At 39.7% G+C, this 21,718-nt stretch overlaps 1 long non-coding RNA gene across 1 annotated transcript in view; it reads left to right on the forward strand.

Annotated features, from left to right (window-relative positions):
• Positions 1-21,718, forward strand: part of LOC121164818 — a 133,466-nt gene that overhangs the window by 82,377 nt on the left and 29,371 nt on the right. Inside the window, exon 3 of the long non-coding RNA XR_005885166.1 lies at positions 17,199-17,270. This is a non-coding gene — a long non-coding RNA (uncharacterized LOC121164818). The remainder of the gene's footprint in view (positions 1-17,198; positions 17,271-21,718) is intronic.

The following is a 21,718-nucleotide window of genomic DNA, read 5'->3' on the forward strand; positions in this document are numbered from 1 at the left end:
CATTTTATGGGAAATGGGTAGAATGCAAGGAGCCGGTGCAGGCTTCCTCTGATGTCTGTGATTGCTTCCAATCTTTGATAATCTATAAATGTGCTGTGATCTTGAACCTCAATACCATAAAAAAATCCTTCATTAATTCATCTAATAATGAGGTATGAGTGCCTGTGATGTGGATTCACTGTGCTTGGTGTAAGAGTGATCAATAGTCTAACCTCCTGGAGCCTGTATTTCAGTGGCGAAGAGAGACGGCAGACAGATGATCAGAAGTTAATGCTCAGACATATAGTATGGATTCTGGCTGCACAAAGTGCTGAGAAATGAAATCCAGGGCACTCTAAGGAGTAGTTGAATAAATGGGTTCAAAAGTTTTACACTGGGGACTGAGTTTGAGGTGAGATGTGGAGGAGGCGGTGTTTACTAAGTCTGGTGGAGGTTTGGTGGGTAGGGAGACAGGAAGATGAGAGATGGGCTATGGCGCCCGGTTTCAAAAACCTGCCGAGAAGTTGCCATGAAGTTTCCCCTGCATAACACATTAATGCGATGAACAGTTAGATCAAAGTAGACATTTTCAAACAAATACATTTATCTGAAAGGTTGAGTGAGCAAAAGAAAGAATGCTCTTCCATCTCCTGGTTCGCTTTACAAATGGCCTCAATAACCAGGGTTGAGCCAGGCCAGAGCCAGGAGCCAGGAACTTCATCTGGTTTCCCATGTGGGTGGCAGCAGCCCAAGTATTTGGGGGATGATCTGCTGTTTCCCAAGTTCATCAGCAGGGAGCTTGGAAGTGTGGAACAGCCAGGATTTGAACCAACCACTCCAATGTGGCATGTGGGCATGCTAAGTAGTTTAACTGTTCCTCCACCCGTCAACGCCACAATGCCTGCCCCTAGCTCAGTAGTCATTGATAAAAGCTGATAACTCTCCATGATGTGACAGATTTCATCTAATCAAATAAAATTCTAAGGGCAAAGGCTGACATTCTCTCCCTAACCCCCAAAGGGGAAAGAACCTAAGTCCTCCTAAAAGCTGCACCATAGACATTTTGCATGAGCTCCCAGCCTTTGAAGCCTAGACTGCAGTGTCAACTCTTGCTTAAGTCTCTAGCCTGCCAGCCTGCCTTGTACATTTTCCAGGTTCTGTACCATGTGAGCCAACTTATGTAAAATCTCTCTCTCTCTTTCTAATTATGTATAGCACATATGAAAATATGCAATTATTAATATATTATACTCTTTGTATATACACAATTCTGCTTATTTCTTATTGCTTCTGTTTCTCTGAAGAGCTCTGATTAATCCCAGAAGTTTAGAAGACTTTAACAGAGGAAAGCATGTAGGAACTGAGAGAGGTTAAATCAAGTCCCTCCAGACCTGACGTGTATGCATCTCCAAGCTCAAATCAATCAGGAGCAACCCCGCCCCTCCTCATTGCCAGTACACATGCATAGAGCAGCCCAATGTGGCCCACATGAAGTCCTTCTGGGCTGGCAGTAGTGAACCCCACAATTATTTTGAGCATGTTGTAAGCAAAAGAAATAGCAGTGCCTTCTCAGAACACCAGGCTGCATGCAAACTGAGGTGCTGTATGCTCAGTGGGATGAGCCAGAACTTGAGATCAGGTGTAGTGTAAATTGCCCTGTGCCAAGGGGAACCGCTGTGCCTCCATAACCTGATAAAAACACAGATTCAATTCTCATCCAAGAGTCCATTGGCACAGCTTCTTCCAGTCCTGCTGTCTCTTTTGTTGTCAAGAATCAAGTCTCCAGAAAGCTTCATTTATGCATTGGCCTTTTGTCAGTTTTCATGGCAAGATAGTCAAAGAACTTGGGGTCAGTAACAGAACTTTATCTTCAAAGCCTTGTGGTAGGAGAGTGCTCATATTTGTAGAAATAAAAAAAAGGGTAGTATGGTTGAAGTATGGAGAATTAGTAGCTAAAGATTTAGCCAGCCAGGTCAGATTTTGTCTTGGGAACGCTTAGGCAAAGCTGGGACATTGAGCACAGCTGCAAGTATTAATTATTTAACTTTGTATAGGACTCCTTTAAATTATTCCATCTTCAAAGGTTTTTATTATAAAGTACTAACACATTATGCACTCCATATGTTTTTCTTGCCACTATGTAAGATTTCCAGGAATCACTTAGATGAACTATTTCCTCTCGTCTTGTTTCTCTGTTTTATACAGTGTGCCACTTCTCTAGAAATTTCCTGTTTTGACCTTCAAGAGACCCATGAACTTGAATCACCTTCAAATTATTTGAGTGCTTGAGTGTTTTTGCCATCTGAGCCTTTAGGTCTGACTTCATAGTTAGTCTCAGTATGTGCATTTTCCTCCCCACATCTTTCACTGTGATATTTAGTTCCAGGTCCTTTTCTTCTGAAAAAATGACCCCTCTCTCATTTGACACTGTCTTTCAGGCTGCTTGCTACTAAAGGATTCTGAGTTGTTTAAGCTGAAGTAAGGGATATGGGGATTTGAATCTAGAGAAGGAAAGGAAATGTAAGAGTGGACTCATCCCCTGGTGTTTTGCTGTTGTGTTTCTTAGCCATTCCTTGCCCAGAAATGGCTCTCTGAAACCTGGTTCTTCAGTTTCACCTTTGCTGCTGTAAGTTCCCCTACCCATTCCCGGTAGATAAGTTCTTTACTCCAGTTAGCCAAAGCCAGTTCTTTGGTTTTACTGATCTTGCATACAAAGAGAAAGGTGGGGCTCAGCACCCTGGCCTAGTGCTAAATCCTTATCTTGCAATTGCTGGAGTCCCATGTGGGTGCTGATTAGTGTTCCAGCTGCTCCACTTCCTGTCCAGCTCCCTGCTCATGGCCTGAGAGGGCAGGAGTGGATGGCCCAAAGCCTTTGGACATTGTCCCTAGGTGGGCAATCCAGAGGAACCTCCTGGCTCCTGGCTTTGGTTTGTCTCAGCTCTGGCGAGTAGGCCAGCAGTTGGAAGATCTTTCTCTGTAAATCTGACTTCCAATGAAAAGTAAGTAAATCTTCAAACACACACGCACACACACACACACACACACACACACACACACACACACACAAACGTGATGAATTTGGTGTGATCATAGAGACCAGTTCTGAGGAAAGTAAGTTTGGGGCCAAACTTAAGAGGGCTACAGGGAAACAAAGATGTCTTCCAACAGGACCTGGTCAGAATGTGTTCATTTTGTGAGAAGGCAAAACAAGAGCCAGTTGGGTCCCTTGATGAGAGTGTGGTGAAGAATTTAGGAGCTTACAGAATTCAAATAATACAGACATTGTATTATCAGGGACCCAGCATGAATTCTGTACAGAACATGGGACCCTCATGAACTGCTTTGGACCCACAAGAAAGGGTTGTCTGCCTGGATGGTGAATGCCCAATGTGGAGTTGTCATGGGTGAGAGCTCCCTATATCCATGGTACGTACCTGCAGGAAGGTTGGGTCTTATTATCTCAGCCAGGTCATCATCCGCTTAATGTCCCAATGGCCAGACATGAACTCTCCTAGAACCAATTTCATGGCCATGAAAAATCATGTTGTAAAATGGCTACTCCTGTAACTATTTCTAGGGGAGGAATATGCAGCTCAGGCCAAAACAGAGATTAAGACTTGTCTTGTGGATGTGCTCTTACCCAAGAACATTTTTTCTTTCTTTAAGTTAAAAAAAATTTTTCTTTTTAATATCGTTTACATAGTTAAGGATGCATGTCCATGTGAGCTCTGATTAGGTGGGACAAAGGCTTCAGTTGTTTTGTTTTTCTTCTCCTGTGTCCATAGGGGAGGAGAGGGAGGAGGCTACTCTCTTGCCTAACAGTGAGTATAGCGGCTCAGTCCATGGAAGAAAACCAGAAGGAATTCCTTCCCTGTCAAACACGCCCTCAGCCACTTCTACTCCAGTGTGTCCTCATACCCTCTTTTCTGGGCAATCTGCAGCCCCCTTGCCTGGGGGTTGGGGTAGTATATCCTGGTCCAGCGTTGCTCACCTTCCCCACATATCTTGAAAGAAAAAAAAAGAAAGAAAGAGAAAGAAAAAGACAGAAAGAAAGAAAAGAAAAAAAGAAAGAAAGAATAAGCAATTGTGTTGGTATATTGGTATAGTTAGCACAAATTTGGCATTAACCAGTCTCACAATGCCTGCCAGCTACTAGCTGCTTTTCTCCCAGCAGTATAACACTTGCCTAGGTACAATGAAAACTAGGCTTTACTTGACATTTTTATTTGATAGAGAAAGAGAAAGAGCAACAGACATAAAGCACTCCCAATCACTGGTTCACTCTCTAGGTGCCTACTATGACTAGGGCTGAACTAGGCTGAAACTGGGAGCTGGGAGCCAGGAGCTCTTTCCTGATTTTCCACATGAGTACTGGAATTTAAGCTCCTGCCACTCTACTTCCTAATGTGTGCATTAGCAGAAAACTGGAGTCAGGAGTAGAACTTGGCATAGAACCTGTATGCTGCAGTGTGAGAATTTTGAATTATGTGGTACATAACTCCCCCCAAACTCCCACCACCCAACAGATTTTCCCTATTTTACTACAATTGTGCAGACCTTCATAAGGAATCATAATTCTATCAGTCTCTAATTTAAGTGTACACTGACATTGTTGGTACAGACAGTGTCAGACAGTCCAGCATCCCATTCTACTCATGTCCAACAGTTTCATTGGAAATCCATCTTTCGTCTGGAAACAGGGATGCATGTTCCATTTTACCCCCACATTTGTATATGATAGACCCCAGTACTCCATCACTCTACATTTCCATAATTCAGAAGTCATGAAACAAGGTCAAAAACTGGTATGAGTTAGAATAGCAACAACAACAACAACAACACCAAAAGCATCAGCATTAATAACAAATTATAGCACCATGAAAATTGCACCACCGAGTAACCAACACATGAGTGACAAAAAGGAAACACAAAAGTCTCTTGGGAAGAATGGTGCCACCGTGTAATCCACGAGCCAGCGATGAATTCGACAAGGGGAAAGAAATTATTTGGAATAAATAAAACAAATAAAAAACACAAAGAAACTGTGGTACATCTACTTCATGAAATATTATTCAGCTATTAAGAATGAAATTATAGTATTTACAACTAGGTGGTCCCAACTAGAGATCATTATGCTCAGTGAAACGAATCAATCACAAAACAACAAATACCATATGTTCTCTCTTATATAAGGAAACCAGCATGGAAAGACACAGGCATCTTAATGCCTTGATAACACATCGCCTATGTCCTAAAGAGGTTTTCTGGATAGAGAAGGACATCATTAAGTTAGAAAGGACACTGAATGCTAAGCAGAGAAACACTGGATCTGAATTTCCGCAAATGATGCTGCAATAGTTAAAAGTTATGACAGTATGAAACATGGAATCTGAATTGAATTAGTGCCCTGTCAGCCCATTGCACTAAACCACAAATTCCCCAGGAGGTCTAGCAACATATTGGATAAAGTGAAATTAATCCTTTAGAGCCGCAAGTTGACATATGCAGATGCGATGGATCTATAAACTATACTGGGGGCATTAGAAAAGGAAGCAAAAAAGTCCATGTGAACACATCTGCACTCTGTCCCGCTAACAAAGTGTGGACCTCAATGTCATTTTCTGCTTTGTTGAACCAAGAGGCGGCTCAGGAATGTTAACACTGTTGACCTTTCCAACCCAGTGTGTGGGTGATGGCACCCCCAGACTAACTTGCTGAAACTTTGCAATCAGGTCACCGATTAATGTGATTCACAATCCTAAATTTAGAGAAAGCTATGATTCTAATACCAAGTGACAAAAACCAGAGAATTTCATAAGTTCTTGTTGGCTGCTCTGCGTTACATTCCCCTCCAGGCAAGTCAGAGCTGCCAACCACATGAATGAAAATTATGAGCCTGTTAGGAGAAGGAAAAACAGGAGGTGCTGCCGATAAGAAGTCCCAGAGGATTATAATTCTCCGGGATTTTTGGCCTTATTGTTAACATAGTTCCTTTTGGTTTCTGTATTTTTAAAAAGCAAGATGTGTTAGCAAATTTTGTGACTGCAGGAAAAAAAGTGTTGTGTGGTTATGTGATGAATTTGGGATCTTTCCTATAGATGACCTGGATGTTGGAGAGGAGAGTGGACATTCCGCCTTGGTGTGCATAAAAACTCTTCCAGGTTTGCCTGTAGGTTATGTCTTGCAGCCGTTCATATTGGACTCTAGAACACCACAGACCAGTTGAAAATTGGTCCTCACGGAAGCGTGAATGAACCCGAAATCTTCCTCCTCTGGCTCCATGAAACTCATCAATCCTTCACTTTAGGGCACAAGGAAAGCTTTGTGCTGCTTAGCCAATTGATTCTGTCGTGGGAGCGAGCCTGGCAGAGATATGCCACAAACTCAAGTCAGTGTATGAAGTAAAATGTCTGTGTAGACCCTGCTGCTGAGCACAAACAAGGATATTAAAATGCTCAAGTAAAAATTCTTTTTAAAAGTTATTTCTTCTATTTGAAAGGCAAAGAGACAGAGAGAAATGGGAATCTACTATTTCATTTTCTAAACTGACTCAATCCCTAAATGCATTGCAAAAGCCAGAGTAGGGCCAGGCCAATGCCATGGGCTGCACCTGCATCTGGGTTCTCCTGTGTCCGTGACCCAAGTACTTGGGCCATGATCTGCTTCCCCCGACCCGTGTGCATTAGTGGAAGAGTAAATTGGAAACAGAGTAACTGGAATCAAACCAGGTACCTTGATACTGTATGTGAATGACCTAGGTAGCAACTTAATGATCACTCTACATGCCCTGGTTCTTAATTCTTGGGAATGTATTTCTTTCCCCTTTATATCCTTTCATTAACAAACCTATATTTAACACATTGCAAAAGATAATATGTTCAATTTTATTATAAAATGGTGTAAACTTCACAATTTAGAATATTAAAATTATATCCATTCTTTAAGATAATTTTGGGTTCAGGAACCAAGATTTTCCAAATTCTAATTCTCAGCTCTGGATCTCTCTTATGGTTGGTTTTTAATGCCAAGTTTTGAGACCAGAAATTTTGATGGCAAACTTCCAAACTGGACAACAGTAGCATCAATATCGTTACTCCTACTGTGACACTGGGCTTTGCACAGTCTCTTAAGCTCCCTGTGGTTACTGCAGGTGTCCTTCTCAGACTACAACACGGTGTGGCTGGGGCAGCAGACTCCCTGTTTTGATCACATTGTCATATGTGCTCATGAGGAGCGCATAGAACTTTCCCAGGAAACATCCTGTCATTCTTTGAATATCCTGCTTCTTAACACTTGTTCTAAATTTGTTATTTCATGTGTTGTATTCAACCCTGCAAATCCATGACTCTTAGCATGCCATCTGGCACATGTTGCTGGAATGGTGTGTTTTTCTATGTTGTAGCAAAAATAAATTTTATACATAGATGAAAACTTGGCAGCATATTTACATAGTCTTGAGCATACCTTGGCCCACTGCCTCACACAATATTGGCAGTTTGGATAATTTCAGATGAGTCACATATACTTTATGCCTTAATTTCCCCTTATGCACAATTGGAAAACATTTTGTTTCTTTAGAAGTATGAGGGCATTGAGAGTCCTCTAAAGGTAACTGGCAATGTAACCTGGCTACAGGCTGGGTTCTCCTGCAAGATCTGAGACAGAGATCAGCTATAGGAAAGGTACTAGGTAGTGTTCTTCGAATCCAGATATGGAAGGAATGTATCAGAGAGGACATGGCAGAGGGAGAGATCGGCTTCCATCTGATAAGGCCTCCTCCATCCCATGCAGTGCTTGGGGTCTGGCGCAGTGCTTTAGAACTGAAGCAGGTTGAGTGAGGGGCAAGGTCTTTATTTAGGTTGATGGGTCATTGAATGTAAGTTGCCCCAGCAAGAGGCTATGACTTTGGAATGCCTGCCTTCTGATGAGCCAGTTCCTGAAAAGCGCTATCTGAAGAGGGCTGGCATCTGACAATCTTCCCAGAAGTGGGGAACTGATCCTTCACTTGTGCAGTGGGGAACTGGAAAGCACAGCATACAATGCAGGATTGAAACCAAGCTGGGAGCAGGAAGTGTGGACACCTGCTTTCCTTGCTGACCGTTTGTGGCTGCCAGAGAAGCTAGAATTATGGCATTGTGGTTGCAATGTGAATAATAATAACAATTATTATTTTTACTTGCAGCGACATCATGAAAGCTCCCGTACATGCTGATGCTATAGATCTATCCTGGTGGATTCTAGCAGGGAAACTGCAATAGGGTTCTTTCTGAGATCTGCTGGATCTTTTTGCCTTATTCTCATTGTACATTGGGGATTATCTAGCTTTGTTCCATTTCTTCTCTGATTCAAAACTCTCTCATATGAATAGAACATTTATATCTCTCTGTCTTTAAATCTTTGTAATGTATACAAAAATCGATCTAGTCAAAACATTAGTTCTAGTTGATATATCTTTTGTATGCGGTTGAACAGTTCTCTGAATATCTCCCTTTTCATAACATTGGCATTTGGAAGCTAACAGGTCAGTTATCTTGTACAATGACTCTTACTCTGGGTGTATCTAATTTTCTTCTCATGAGTCTAACTTGTACAGTGGGAGATTACATAGGTCTAAAGGCTTGATTCAGCTTAAATATTTAGGCAAGGATGCTTGAATTATATCCATTTTGGTAAACAGAAAGTTGTAAAACACTTTCTTAAGCTTAAAAAGTACGTGAAGTAAAAACAGACAGAAGAAAGTAGTTGATTCTGAATTCATAGATGGAGCTTAATAACTCCTGTCTCAGCAACTGACAGAAGCATGGGCAGAATTTATTCATGCATCTTTTAAGGGACCCTGGCTTCGGACCAGCTGTTGTGTCCATTTGGGTACTGAACCAGCAGATAGATGATCTCTTTTGTTTCTCTCTGTAAATCTGTGTCTCAAGTGAGAAATAAATGAATTCTTTAAGAAAGAAAAAAAGAATTAACTTGGAACTAGGTTTTGAGAAATCTATACAAAAAAATCAAGGTTCCAAATTTTTTTTTATCAAAATAGGACAACAGTCAATGTAAAAATGGCCATTCATCTAACTGAAGTGACCTTCAGAGACTGAAAAGGCAGATACAGAAAGTTGTACAAACTTATGAAAAAGATTTGGGCTCTTCACTGGAGAAGACCAGCCTTCCTAAACAAGCAAAAATGATCAAGTAAAACTTCTTTTCCTTTTAAAAATGCATACGTTCTCAAAGAAAATCTTGTTGTTTTAACACAAGGAAACAAATTCTAGTTGCATGCTTATATTTTTGATGCTAATGCTGAATTCTTGGAAAAACTTATAATTCCTGTCTAATTTTAGCCAGTTTAATCACATACAAAATTCCTTTTGTAAGATTCATCTTCTATAAATCTTCCACAATTCCCTTATCCATTCACTTATTTTTTCTATATTTTTCCCTCGCTTATTTTGGAACATTCTACTTTTAAAAACAACATTTTTAGACTTTTTTTTTCTTAAGAACTACCTCGTTCATAGTCCATAGCTATACCTACCAAGAACAGTCTTACTTTGCACAAGGAATTGTCATTTATAGTTTTAGTGGCTATAGATTAACTCTTACTAACCTTAATTTCCCATGAAAAGTTTGAAAATAATCAATTTTAATTATTTTATCTCAGCATTTTATAGATAAGCACCATCTAAAAATCTTTGGAAACACATTTCCTCATGATACAGGTTTTTCAGAGGCTACTAACAGACTCAGATATACTTGGTTGCCTTATCTGGTATAAAGATGTTCTGCTAATTTGAAATGGATGCCTTCTAGACTTTGAATCTAGCACCACTGATTTTGAATTCATAGTTGTATTAGAAACTCCTGTCTTAGCAGCCACCAGTAGCCTTCCCAAGTTCATGTGCCCTCCAACTCCTCCAGCTGACCTTGGACCCTACTTCAAGGTTATGTACTCTCCTATAGCATAAACTAACCCTGGAAGGAGTTTGAAAACGTGTTTCCAGCAGCCTTTTCTACCTACTAAAACTAATTCTGCTGCTAGGTGAGACAATCAGACACCAGGATTTCCTTCTAGCCTGCCTTCTCATTTCCATCACAACTTCCAGTCCAAACCTGGACCAAAAGTTGCTCAAATGAACTCAGATGCAGCAAGAAAACAGTGAATAATGTGCCCAGTGGGTTCTTAGACCTGGCTGCTTGGTGCTACTTGGAGTTGCTGGGGCTTTGCCTCTGAACCTGCTTGGTGAAGTCAGATCTGATGAAGGGGAGATTTTTCATGTTACTGTCTGGCAGGATCCATATCCATGTCTCTAACGGAAGAAAGGAATTCTGTATGTGTAGAGTAGAAGTACACACTCAGGAAATAGTGTGGCCTTACTCAAGAGAGAGCTGCACTCAACAAGGCTTGGATCTATTCCATTTAGGATGTGGAGGCACAAGGCATTGTGTCTGGGGTAGCGTTTGATGGGATATTCGTAAGGGGCAAAATTTGGCATGTGATTTAAGAGCCATCCATTCCTTTATCTTATTTAGAAGTTTTGGAAGTGTTATGGCATCAGGTGCATGATGAAAGTTGAATGTGTCAGCTATGTGATCTTAATATATTGGCCTTTTCCTGGTGTATACGTCATTGTGGGGATGCACTGGCAACCAAGCTTGGTTTTCTTGGCTAGGGCCAGTTGGAAACTACAATTTTGTGGAAGTTGGGGTTTTGCACTGTGTGGAAGTGGGCAGATTTGGGTAATGAAAGCAAGGCGGTAGCACTGGTGAGACTGCAGGCAGGGGTCAATGAGTTGAGGTCTTCCTTCCTAGCCACCTTCCTGCCTGTATCATTTAGACCAATTACTTTTGAGTTTGTTTGAACAAAGCAAAGCAAAGCAAATTAAACCAAACAAGAGAAAAAGGATTTGAAAATTGGGCAGCTCTCAAAACCAGAGCAGGTTCTGAGAACTCAAACAATGGGGACAGGCAGCAACTATAGAAAATGAAAGTGAGGCATCCAAAAACAACCCAATTATCCACAACTTAGCCGATCAGTCAGCTTGTTGCAGTTTGGCTGGTTAATTGTTGCAGCTCTATCAGTTACCTGTCCACAGGACCTTCTGCAGTCAGTCATAGCTCAGTTACCATGATGAAACCATCTGTTAGCCTTGTCTTTGGAACCAGGACAGGTGCTCAATCCAAATATATGGCCTCCTGCACACTTACATTGACTGTATCCCAATACTGAAGAATAAATAATCTTTTCTCTTTTTTTTTTTAAAGATTTATGTATTTATTGGAAAGTCAGATATACAGAGAGGAGGAGAGACAGAGAGGAAGATCTTCCGTCTGATGATTCACTCCACAAGTGAGCGCAATGGCCAATGCTATGTTGATCCGAAGCCAGGATCCAGGAACTTCCTCCAGGTCTCCCACACGGGTGCAGGGTCCCAAGGCTTTGGGCCGTCCTCGACTGCTTTCCCAGGCCACAAGCAGGGAGCTGGATGGGAAGTGGAGTTGCCAGGATTAGAACCGGTGCCCATATGGGATCTCAGCATGTTCAAGGTGAGGACTTTAGCTGGTAGGCCATGCAGCCGGGCCCGAATAAATAATCTTTTCAAGGATACACAACATGTTCATCAAAACACAGTATGGTGAGCCATTAAAATAAGCATCAATCCTTTTAGAATATATTAAATATTCCTTGACTATATGATATTAGATTTTAATTTAGTAAAATGGAAATATACAGGAAACTCTCATCATTTTGAAAATTAAACCCAGTCTTTTTTTAATCCCAATTTACTATTTTACTACTTTTTGAGATAATATATTTTTAATTTACATTATATCCAGAGGCTTAGGCCTTTGACTCCATTAAATAAATACTTCAACAAATAAAAAGTGTAAAGACATAGTTCAATAGAAAAACAGGCAAGTGTTATAAACAATCACATGAAAAGATGTTCAATATCACTCATATAAGTTTAAAAATGATTAATATTGTTAAAACTATAATGGTATATAACTACTATAAATAATTTACAAATGAAATAAATCATAAAAATAGAAACCATTTTAAGCCAGATGAAAGAAGAAATACAATGCATCGAAACTTGTATAGAGCAGCTAAAGCTATGCTTTTTTGAAAATTTTAACTTCAAAAGTGTATGCAGTTGTCCCTTTATATTTACAACTTTCACATCTGCAAATTCAACCAATTTACTTAAAATTTAAAATATCTTTAGGGCCTGGCGCAGTAGCCTAGTGGCTAGAGTCCTTGCCTCGCACATGCTAGGATTCCATATAGGCACCAGTTCTAATCCTGACAGCCCCATTCTGCATCCAGCTCCCTGCTTGTGGCCTGGGAAAGCAGTGGAGGATGGGCCAAAGCTTGGGACCCTGCACCCATGTGGGAGACCTGGAGAAGGCTCCTAGAGCCTGGCTTCAGATTGGCTCAGCTCTGGCCTTTGCGGCTACTTGGGGAATGAGTCAGTGGTGGGGAATCTTCCTTTCTGTCTCTCTGGCTCTCTGTATATTTGATTTTCAATAAAAAATAAAACAAATCTTAAAAAAAAGAAAATAGCTTTACAAAGTATATATACATATAAGGGCTTTTTTCTTGTAGTGCCTTATATAATTTAACAACTATTTGCATTACGTTTGCATTGTATTAGGTATTATAAGTAACTTAGAGATGATTTACATTAAAAAATGTTCAAACAGAATTAAAATTTTGTTTAAATGTTTCCATTATTCATGAATTTAATGCTGTGTCTTGTTCACCACACATCTGAAGTTTAATGTCATTCTCATCATTGAAACAAAATACCTGAATTTGCTTTGATTCATTAGCTCCTAATAATGGATTGATGTTAAAAAAGAAATGTAGGTGGAAGAAGGGGTACAATGGCGCAGGATGCCCATTATTGTTCAGGCTTTAGCTTCTGTTGTGTGAAGTACTCTGAGGAAAAACATAGAAACATAGACCTCAGCTCTCTGATCTGCAGGTGGGATTGGGAGGCTGGTGAACTCACGGAGTCTTCAAGGGCAACAGGCTGCAAAGGTGTTGGGAGGCAGCACTCGGCCCTCTTCTTGGTCTCATTGTGTCTGGGTGCACTTAGAGCTATGTGGGTTTGCTCCAGGAGCTGGGAAGCCTTCTTTAGAAAAATTGGACTTTGTTTCATTTCATTGAAAATTCCTCAGCTAACGTTTTCCTCTTATGGAATCCAGTTCTCAAAGGATTGTTGAGCTGAAAAGAAATAAATTTCTTGATTAAAAATATAAAAGTGAACCTCAGAATACTTCAAGCTGTCTTCATCTCAACTTTCTGTAGGATTTTGAAGAGAGCTTGGGTACAATATTGGGTACTCTACTAAGTGAGCCTCAAACCCAGCTGTCTCCGAGGGTTTCATGGAGAGCTTTGAAAAATGTTAATTTCTGGGTTGAACCAAAAGCTGTGGAGTCAAGGTCTCTGGACAGTTGGTCCTTGGAATCACTGGTCTGTTTGTTTGGTCAAAGCTACCCACATGAACTCAGATGATACGTAAGTTTGTAGAACCATAGGCCAGTGCCTCCCAAACAACTAATATGTGTACTTTCACAAAGTTTATAAGAAAGGTGCATTACAAAGACACGGGATAATTTCAAAATATTGTTCCAAAATATTCCATGAAGTTTCTGAAGTATGCTTGGATGTGTCTGAGTCATAAGAGTATTGTGCTATAATGCAGAATCTGGTCAACAGCTCTGAGGTGGGTTCAAGGTTTGCGTTTTTAATAAACGTCCTGGTGTTGCTGCGATCTGCAAGTCACATTGTGGGTAGTGAAGAATTGGACAACGTCCTCCTAGACAAACTTACATCTTGCTTTGTAGAGACTCTATTTGGCCATGATTATGGCTGTGACAAACCTTATTCTCACCTCCATGCTTTGCTTTACTCTGATATTGCTGAACAGCTATATTATGCTAGCCACCATGGTTTGTAGCAGGGTTCTGGTTTCTGCTGTTGTCCTTGTATAGTTATCAACAGAAAACCACCTTCATGTGCAGATGTGTCTCCATTTGGAAGAGAGATTGTGAGGTTAGTTGTTCTAAACTCAGATGTGGGTAACTGATCTGATGTAATATGGGGAACATCAGTTGTGTGCCCTGTGTAGGTAATATCACATATATGTACAACCTAAAGCAAGTCAAACCTCAGTGATTTCATGGAAAAGACACAATTGCTTTTATTTTAAGGATTTATGAAAATGATACAAGAAGTCTTTGGCAAAGTAACAGCCACCCATATGTTTAGGTCCCTGTTTCTTTACAGGCAACAGAATGAACATCTACTCTCCCCGAGTAGATAAAATAGAGTTCTGCTGTTAACTTTGGATCAGAAGCAGCTGTCATGTTAAGATGATGCGTCTGCTCCTCCACTTGCATTTCACTGAAGTCCTCATGAGCCTCACATGGAACTTAGCATGGAACCAACAGTGTCACGTAATTTCTATGGGCGCTTTAGCTATGTGACACAACCTAAATTTTGAACTAGGGAAATAAAGCTATTGATATTTGTTGAACCCAGGTGTGTATCAGATGGGGCTAGTTGCAAATTGAGACAGGTCACTAAAATGGTGAAGGACAAGGCATACACAAGCTTAATTATTTCTAGACAGAAATGGTTGCAAGATTTCCTGGGTGAGTTTCAGATCTAACAAATCACAAAATAATTTTAAAATGATTACAAAGAAAGGAAAACATATGGGTAGGGACAGAAAGTTTTTGATTATGTCTGACTACACTGAAATCTCATGGAAACATACTCAACAATGAATGGAAAAGATTTGATCAATGATTGGCTCCTGGACAGCCCTTCAGTTCTCTTGGGTAATCTTATTAACCTTTAAAACTTTAAAAGAATTAGGCATTTGAAAATTTGAGTATTAGGGCAGTGATTTAGTTTATTAGAAATCCATCTGGACCTTGGTGCTGTACATATTTCTGATTAAATAGCTAAAATAAACTTGTAGGGTGACTAGAATTATAATCTGCGTTTTACTAATGAGGAAGCAGAGATGCAGTAATTTAGTTTCCTACAAGGTCATCTCAACAGTGAAAGATAGAACTGAGACTCACACTTGGCTAACTCCCTGTTACAATCACATGTAGTTTCTCTGTGTTAACTAGCGCTTTCATCCTTTCCACATTTTAAGACATTAATCTATAGTCTAATGCAATTGCATTTGGGAATTTGGACTAGCAGCATGAACTGTGTCAGATGCGTTTTAATATGCACTAAAAACAGGCACCCCACTATATTCACTTGGAGTTGTGATAGGTAGACAAAGTGTATTCAGTTATCTTAGTTATTGAGGTGTATTGAAATACAATGGATGGTTTAGTATTGAAGCATGTATTTCAGCTGTGCAGTTTGTTATTCTGATAAACATATACACTGATGAAGCCATTATCCTAAATCAGCCATGATTGTTCCTTGGGCTTTTCTCTGTAGCTCCTTCCTTTTTTCTGTCAAGACAATACAGACAACTGTTGATTTGTGCTTTGTGACAATACAGATTTGCTTACATTTTTAGAATGTAATATAAATAAAGTTATATAGCATATACTTCCTATTGTCATATTTCTTTGTTTCAGCATATTGATTCTTTGAGCTTCATCTGAAATCTGAATTTGAGATTATTATTTGTTTCTTTTTATTGTGGAACAGTTTTATGTTATTTAAATAAAACACAAGTGTTTTTTTTTTGGAAAAAGTGTTATATATTTAAAAGGCAGAGTGCCCAAGAGAGAGAACACTTCCATATACTAGTTACCACTCCACAGATGACTGCAACATCCTGGACTGGGCCAGGTCAAAAGTAGGAAGCAGGAATTCCATGTTGGCCTCCTACATGAGTGGCAGGGGTCAAGCACTTGAGCCATTTTCCGTTGCTTTCCCAGGCACATTTGCAGGGAACTGGATTGGAATTGGCAGCCAGGTCTGTAAGCAGCTCTTCTACCTGGGATGCCAATGTCACAAGCAGCAGCTTAACGTGCAGCACTGTAACTCGAGTTCCCACTGTATGTTGTTGATCATTGCTCTGCTGATTGATATTTGAGCTGTTTTCCATGCTTGAATGTTACCAATTTGCTATGAATATTTCTGTCCATGTTTATGTACATATCTTAATATATCCCCTATAATATTTAATATCTTCAGTTAAATATATATAAACTTAGTATAACTATTAGCCATTTTAATGAATGAGCAGTGATATTGTATTTTTAAAAAAATTGTATTTTCTATTTTTTAGGATTTATTTATTTTTATTAGAAAGGAATTCAGATTTATAGAGAGAAGGAGAAACAGAAAGCTCTTCCATCAACTAGCTTACTCTCCAAATGTTCAAAACTGCCACAGCTGAGCTGACTCAAAGCCAGGAGCCAGGAGCCTCTTCTGGATCTCTCACATGGTTGCTGAGTCCCAAGGCTTTGGGTCATCCTCGACTGATTTTGCAGGCCACAAACAGAGGAGTAGAAGGGAATTGGTTGGGAAATAGAGCAGCTGGAGCATGAACTGGTGCCCATATGAGATCTTGGTGCTTGCAAGATTAGGATTTAGGCATTGAGCCATTGTGCCAGCCTGATACTGTATTTTTAACTTTTCACTTCCCTGGTCACTAATAATTTAATCATCTTTTCATATGCTGTGATATAATTGTAGATCCTTTTAGGTAAACTGTTTATTATTATTTTAAAAATTGAATTGTCTTCTCACTCTGAAGTTATCTTTTTGAAAAATATATTCTATATTTAAGTAATTATCTGGTATATACTCACGAAGTATTTTCTCCAGGCCTGTGTCTGTTGCTTTACTTTCTTAGTGGTATCTTTCAAAGAATAAGCACTTTTATTTTGTTGAGGATAAATTTATTGGTTTTTTTTTTTTCTTTTATGGCTCAAACTGTTTCTAAGAATTGTTTGCTTATCCCAGAGTCATAGTTCTTCTATGTTTCTTGTAGAACATTTTAGAGTTTCATGTTTCAAATTTAGGTCTATAACCTTTTTTAAAGTTAATTTTTGTATATGGTTTGAGGTAGGGATCATTTCAGTTTTTTGTTCGTTTGTTTGTTTTTTCTAAGCAATGTATCCTACACCAGTTGTTGAAAAGACTCCTTTCCTCATTGAATCGCATTGATTCCTTAAAGAAAATCAATTGACAAGGTGTTTCTGTGTTCTCTTTTGTTCCTCTTTAGATCAATTTGTTGAGAATTTCATCAGTATCACACTGATGATTCTGCGGTTTTACAGAACTTTTTAAACACCAGGTAAGATTAAATGCTCCAACATCAAATTTAAAAGTTTCATTTGGTTTGCTTAATTCCCATATAATACTTTAGAATAAGCTCATCAGTTTCTTAAAAAACGTGTTATTTTATTGTGATCAGCACTACAATGCAACCACAGATCCAGGGAAAATTATCATCTTCATGATATTGAACATTATAGTTCATTTTGCTTTAAGATGCTTTTGTCGCTGCTGTTTATTCAGTGGGAGGGATATAGCTTCTGATGCTACATAGTAGAAACAAAATGTGTGATTTTTAAAAATTAAAATATTTTCAAATGATTCTATAGGTGAATATAAGTTACTGATTGGCTGAAGGTCTTGGCTAGTTCTGTGCAATTTTTTTATAGGAATAAAGTCTTTATGAAATATAAAATTTTTGATGTATTTGTATCAAGTAATATGTGACTGGGACCATCTATTCTCCTTTATTTGTTTTAGAATGAAGTTCTGAGCAGTGGCATTGTGATATGCTGCAGAGAGCTAAACCTTTGTTGTTCATTATTTTATGACTGAGGGATGTTGAAATGTATAAACCTTCCAGCTTTACAACTTTGGGCTTTTTTCTTAGAAGACATCAGTTCCAGATGAGCACAGACACTTGGTCCTGCTGAGTGAGCAGAAGCTCACTGAATGACAATGTGCTTGTGGAAGTCTGATTCTTTAGATCTGGTTCCTACAGGAGGTGTGGGAGGCTGTTTTCTCTGGAGATGGTAAATGATGCTAAGACAAAGCTTTTGGATTTTTCAGATCAATCCTTTCATCAGATGAAAAAATTGGCTAGTATACCTTCTAAGTGTTCTATATTGTTGAAGGATATAGAGCAAGGATGCCTGTTTATCCAGGGCATTAAGGAAGACACATTTGGGGAAGAGAAGTGTGAGAAGAAATGTCTGGACTCTGGAGGCAGGTGAATGTGAACTTTGTCATAAGTGGACGTATTTTTGTCCCGACATGTCAGGATTTGGTTCTCAGTGTTCTTGGTGTCTACCTACAAAGATCTTTGTAAAAAAACAAAAACGAAAACAAAGAGTACATGTAAACCCTCTGCTTTTGCATAGCAGGGAAATAGTGTTATTCTTCCCTATCTGTGGGATACACTCCAAGATCCCTAGTGGATGCCTGAACTGTAAATGGAAATGAGCCTGTGTGGTTTTCCCTCTGCATGTACACATCTATGATAAAACTTACAGCAATATGCTGTAATAAGATTTATGTGAATACAGCCTTTTCCCTTTTTATTTAATTATTTTTAAAAAAATGATTGACTTAGTTATTTGTAATGACACACACACATTTATGGAGATAGAGATCTTCCATCTGCTGGTTCAGTCTCCATATGGCCACAGTGGCCAGTGCTGGGCCAGGCTGAAACCAGGAGCCAGGAATTTCATCTGGGTCTCCCATGTGGGTGACAGAGGCCTGAGCCTTGGGGTCATCTTTTTCTGCCTTGCCCAGGCCATTAGCAGGGAGCTGGGTCTGAAGTGGAGCAGTTAGGTTTCAAGCTAGTGCCTGTATGGGATGCTGACATTGCAGCCATTGGTTTTATACAGTATGCCATCAAGGTGGCCTCGTTTTCAAAATTTCTTACATGCTTACATCTTGTTACTTAAAGAAAGCGCTTATCTTGGACTCATTTGAATTGCCAGCATCTTTAGTCTTGTACTTTGAGGCCATTATTAAGTAAAATAAAGGTTGTTTGAAGATAGGTGCTGTGTTACTGCAATAGTTAAGCTGATAGGCAAGAGAACTACTAAGTGAATAATGGACAATGTGAGTAGTGTGAGCATGCCAGACTAAAGGATGATTCACATCCTGGGGCATAGAGTGGGATGGGGTAAGTTTTCATCATGCTACTAAGAATGGCACATAGTTAAAAACTTATGAATTATTTATTTCTAGAATTTTCCATTTAATATTTTTGGATCACAGTTGACTGTGGGTAATTGAAACCACAGAAAGCAAAACCTTGGAAAAAGAGGAAGTCTGTAGATGTAAATTCCTTTGTTTTTGTAGGTCAGTATTAAAAATGTCAAGTTGTATGTTCACTGTTTTTTGAAGTTTATTTTTTTTTAAAACTAGACTTTAAGATAAGTCACTTTTCTATTCGTATGTCTGTAGACTATAAGATTCTTGAAACAGTGAACTTATCTCTCTGGCTCATTATACACCTAGGCAACAGCATAGGAATTGGTACAAGATGTTTGCAGATTGTTCTTATTCAGCTATTGATCCCTGCACAACTTCTTAATTGCCTGATTTTCTTCCAGAGAAGTCAAGACACGGAAGTGTCTTCCACTCAGAAAATGCTGCAAAAGTGAATAAGCACACCCAACTTATTCTTCATTCCCTCCCCCCCAAAAGCCTACCTACAGAGAAAACTTTTTCTGATAGGGATATTTTGCTTTGTGGGGTGATGGTTAAGAGTGAACCAAAATTTTCTTGGCTATGAATATTGTGGCTATTACTTTTGTGCCAGGAAATTCATCTTAAAATTATTTATGTGTTTTTATTTAATTTGAAGGAGGCAGAGAGGGAGAGAGAGGTAGGGGGATGTGAGGGAGGGGAGAGAGAGAGAGAGAGAGAGAGAGAGAGAGAGAGAGAGACTGAATGTTCTGTGGATTCACTCCTCCAGTGCTCAAGGTAGCCAGACCTGAGCTGGGCTGATAACTGGAGCCTGGAATTTGTTCTGGTCTTCCACATAGATGGTGGGGAGATCTTCCGCAATCCAGACCACTTGTCATCAAGATGCTAGAATTGGTAGCAGAGCAGTGATTATAACCCAGAGATTCTGAGCTGAGTGTCTTAGCTGCCACACCAAATCCTCATCCTAGCAATTCCTTTTTACTGTATGTTTCTTCAGGCTGGTATTTGATTGGCATTCAAAAATGCTTACTGTATAATTCAACCAAAGCTAAGCCGCTTCTTCAGAAAAGTTCAGTTAAGTGAGATCCTAGTTATTTAAGGCAAACAAAGCAGCTCTGAATAAACACATGATATTGAGCTGTCTACAGGAACGACTTGAGTTTAAGAAACTACTTGGGCGCATGAACAGAACCCAGAGATGGGTTCTCAGAGCACACAGGGTTGGTGGTGGGAGGTTCAGGGAGCCCCTGGCTTCCTGGTTGATGTGTTCCACCAGCTGTGGATGAGACGCATGTGGATTTTGAGGGCTTTTCTCTCCCACTTTTCTGACAAGACAATGCATGTATAATGAAGAGCAAAGAAGGGAAAAAAAGGAATAAAAAGTAAAGGGAACCCATTCTAATGTTTAAATCATTTTAAAAAAATCATGGTTTGTTCTTAAAGTTTTTTTTAAAAGAGAATAAATGCAAGAATGTATTTTTTTGAGCCCTCTGAAAGACGTGTTTCTATTTCCAGTAGAACTTGAACCAGATATGGGATTATTTTAAAAATAATCGACAGCTTTTAAGCAGAATGGCTAAGCCTTCAAATCCTCAGATGCTTTCCAAGTGGAGCTTTTCTTTAAGGTTGTCAAATAAATATGTTTGGGGAAGATGGTAATTAAGTGTGAACAGATGGCCCGTGTTAGTGCAGATACAAAGTCCTGACGTTTCGGTTTAATAGAATGGTCTGCCCGTCAGAATCAGTGGGTGTGATGGAGTATACTGCTTGGCAATACATCAGGTTTGTCAAAGCTAATTGGGAACTGTGATTGAGATTCAAATTCCTTATAAGGCTTCTAGGACCAGCGAAAGTGTTAGAGGAAGATTACGACACCGCTACGCACTGCCAGAACCTTACACTGTGGTTCTGCAGACCTAAGATTGCCTCCCAAACAGAAATATAGGATTCCCAACAGACAATGTTGTGGTGGAGTGAAACGGGCTCTGGATTCCTGGTATCGGTTTCTTTTTTGCCCTTGGCTGACTTTGTGACCTGGGGCAAGTCCCTGACTCCCTCTAGACCCTGGTGTCCTCATTTTTCCAAGTAGAGAAATATTGAAATTAAAATGCAATTCAGTTATTTTCCAAAGCCATGGTCCAAACAAGAGAAGTGGGAGCATCCGGAGGTTAAGAGCTTCCGCACCCCGTTAGAGCAGAGCACCCGTCCGTGCCTTTGTATCCCTGGGTTGGTGAGTTTGGAGCTTCCAGGCATCAGGTTTCTTGTCTGCATCTTCTGCCTTACGTATTTTCTAGATCAGCTTTTTCAAAATCAAGGAGTTGAAAGGTTAGGGAGATGTGAGCTACAAATTTCAGAAACATCCGGGAGCTGAGCCCATAACTAAGCATCTGTCCAGGGTGGGTAAGCAGGATGGGTCTTTCTGTGGATAAGACCATGAGAGTGGCATGCGAGCATTGCTTCTCTTTCCACGGTTAGTGGGAGGGACACTGCAGGGAGGAGGTTTGGGAGACCTGGAGTTTTTCAGCTGCCATCCAGCATCTACTCAAGCTATGTTCTTTCTCT

The sequence above is a fragment of the Ochotona curzoniae genome, unplaced genomic scaffold, assembly GCF_017591425.1.
Source record: "Ochotona curzoniae isolate NIBS_2020 unplaced genomic scaffold, NIBS_Ocur_1.0 contig_883, whole genome shotgun sequence".
Taxonomy (NCBI): domain Eukaryota; kingdom Metazoa; phylum Chordata; class Mammalia; order Lagomorpha; family Ochotonidae; genus Ochotona; species Ochotona curzoniae.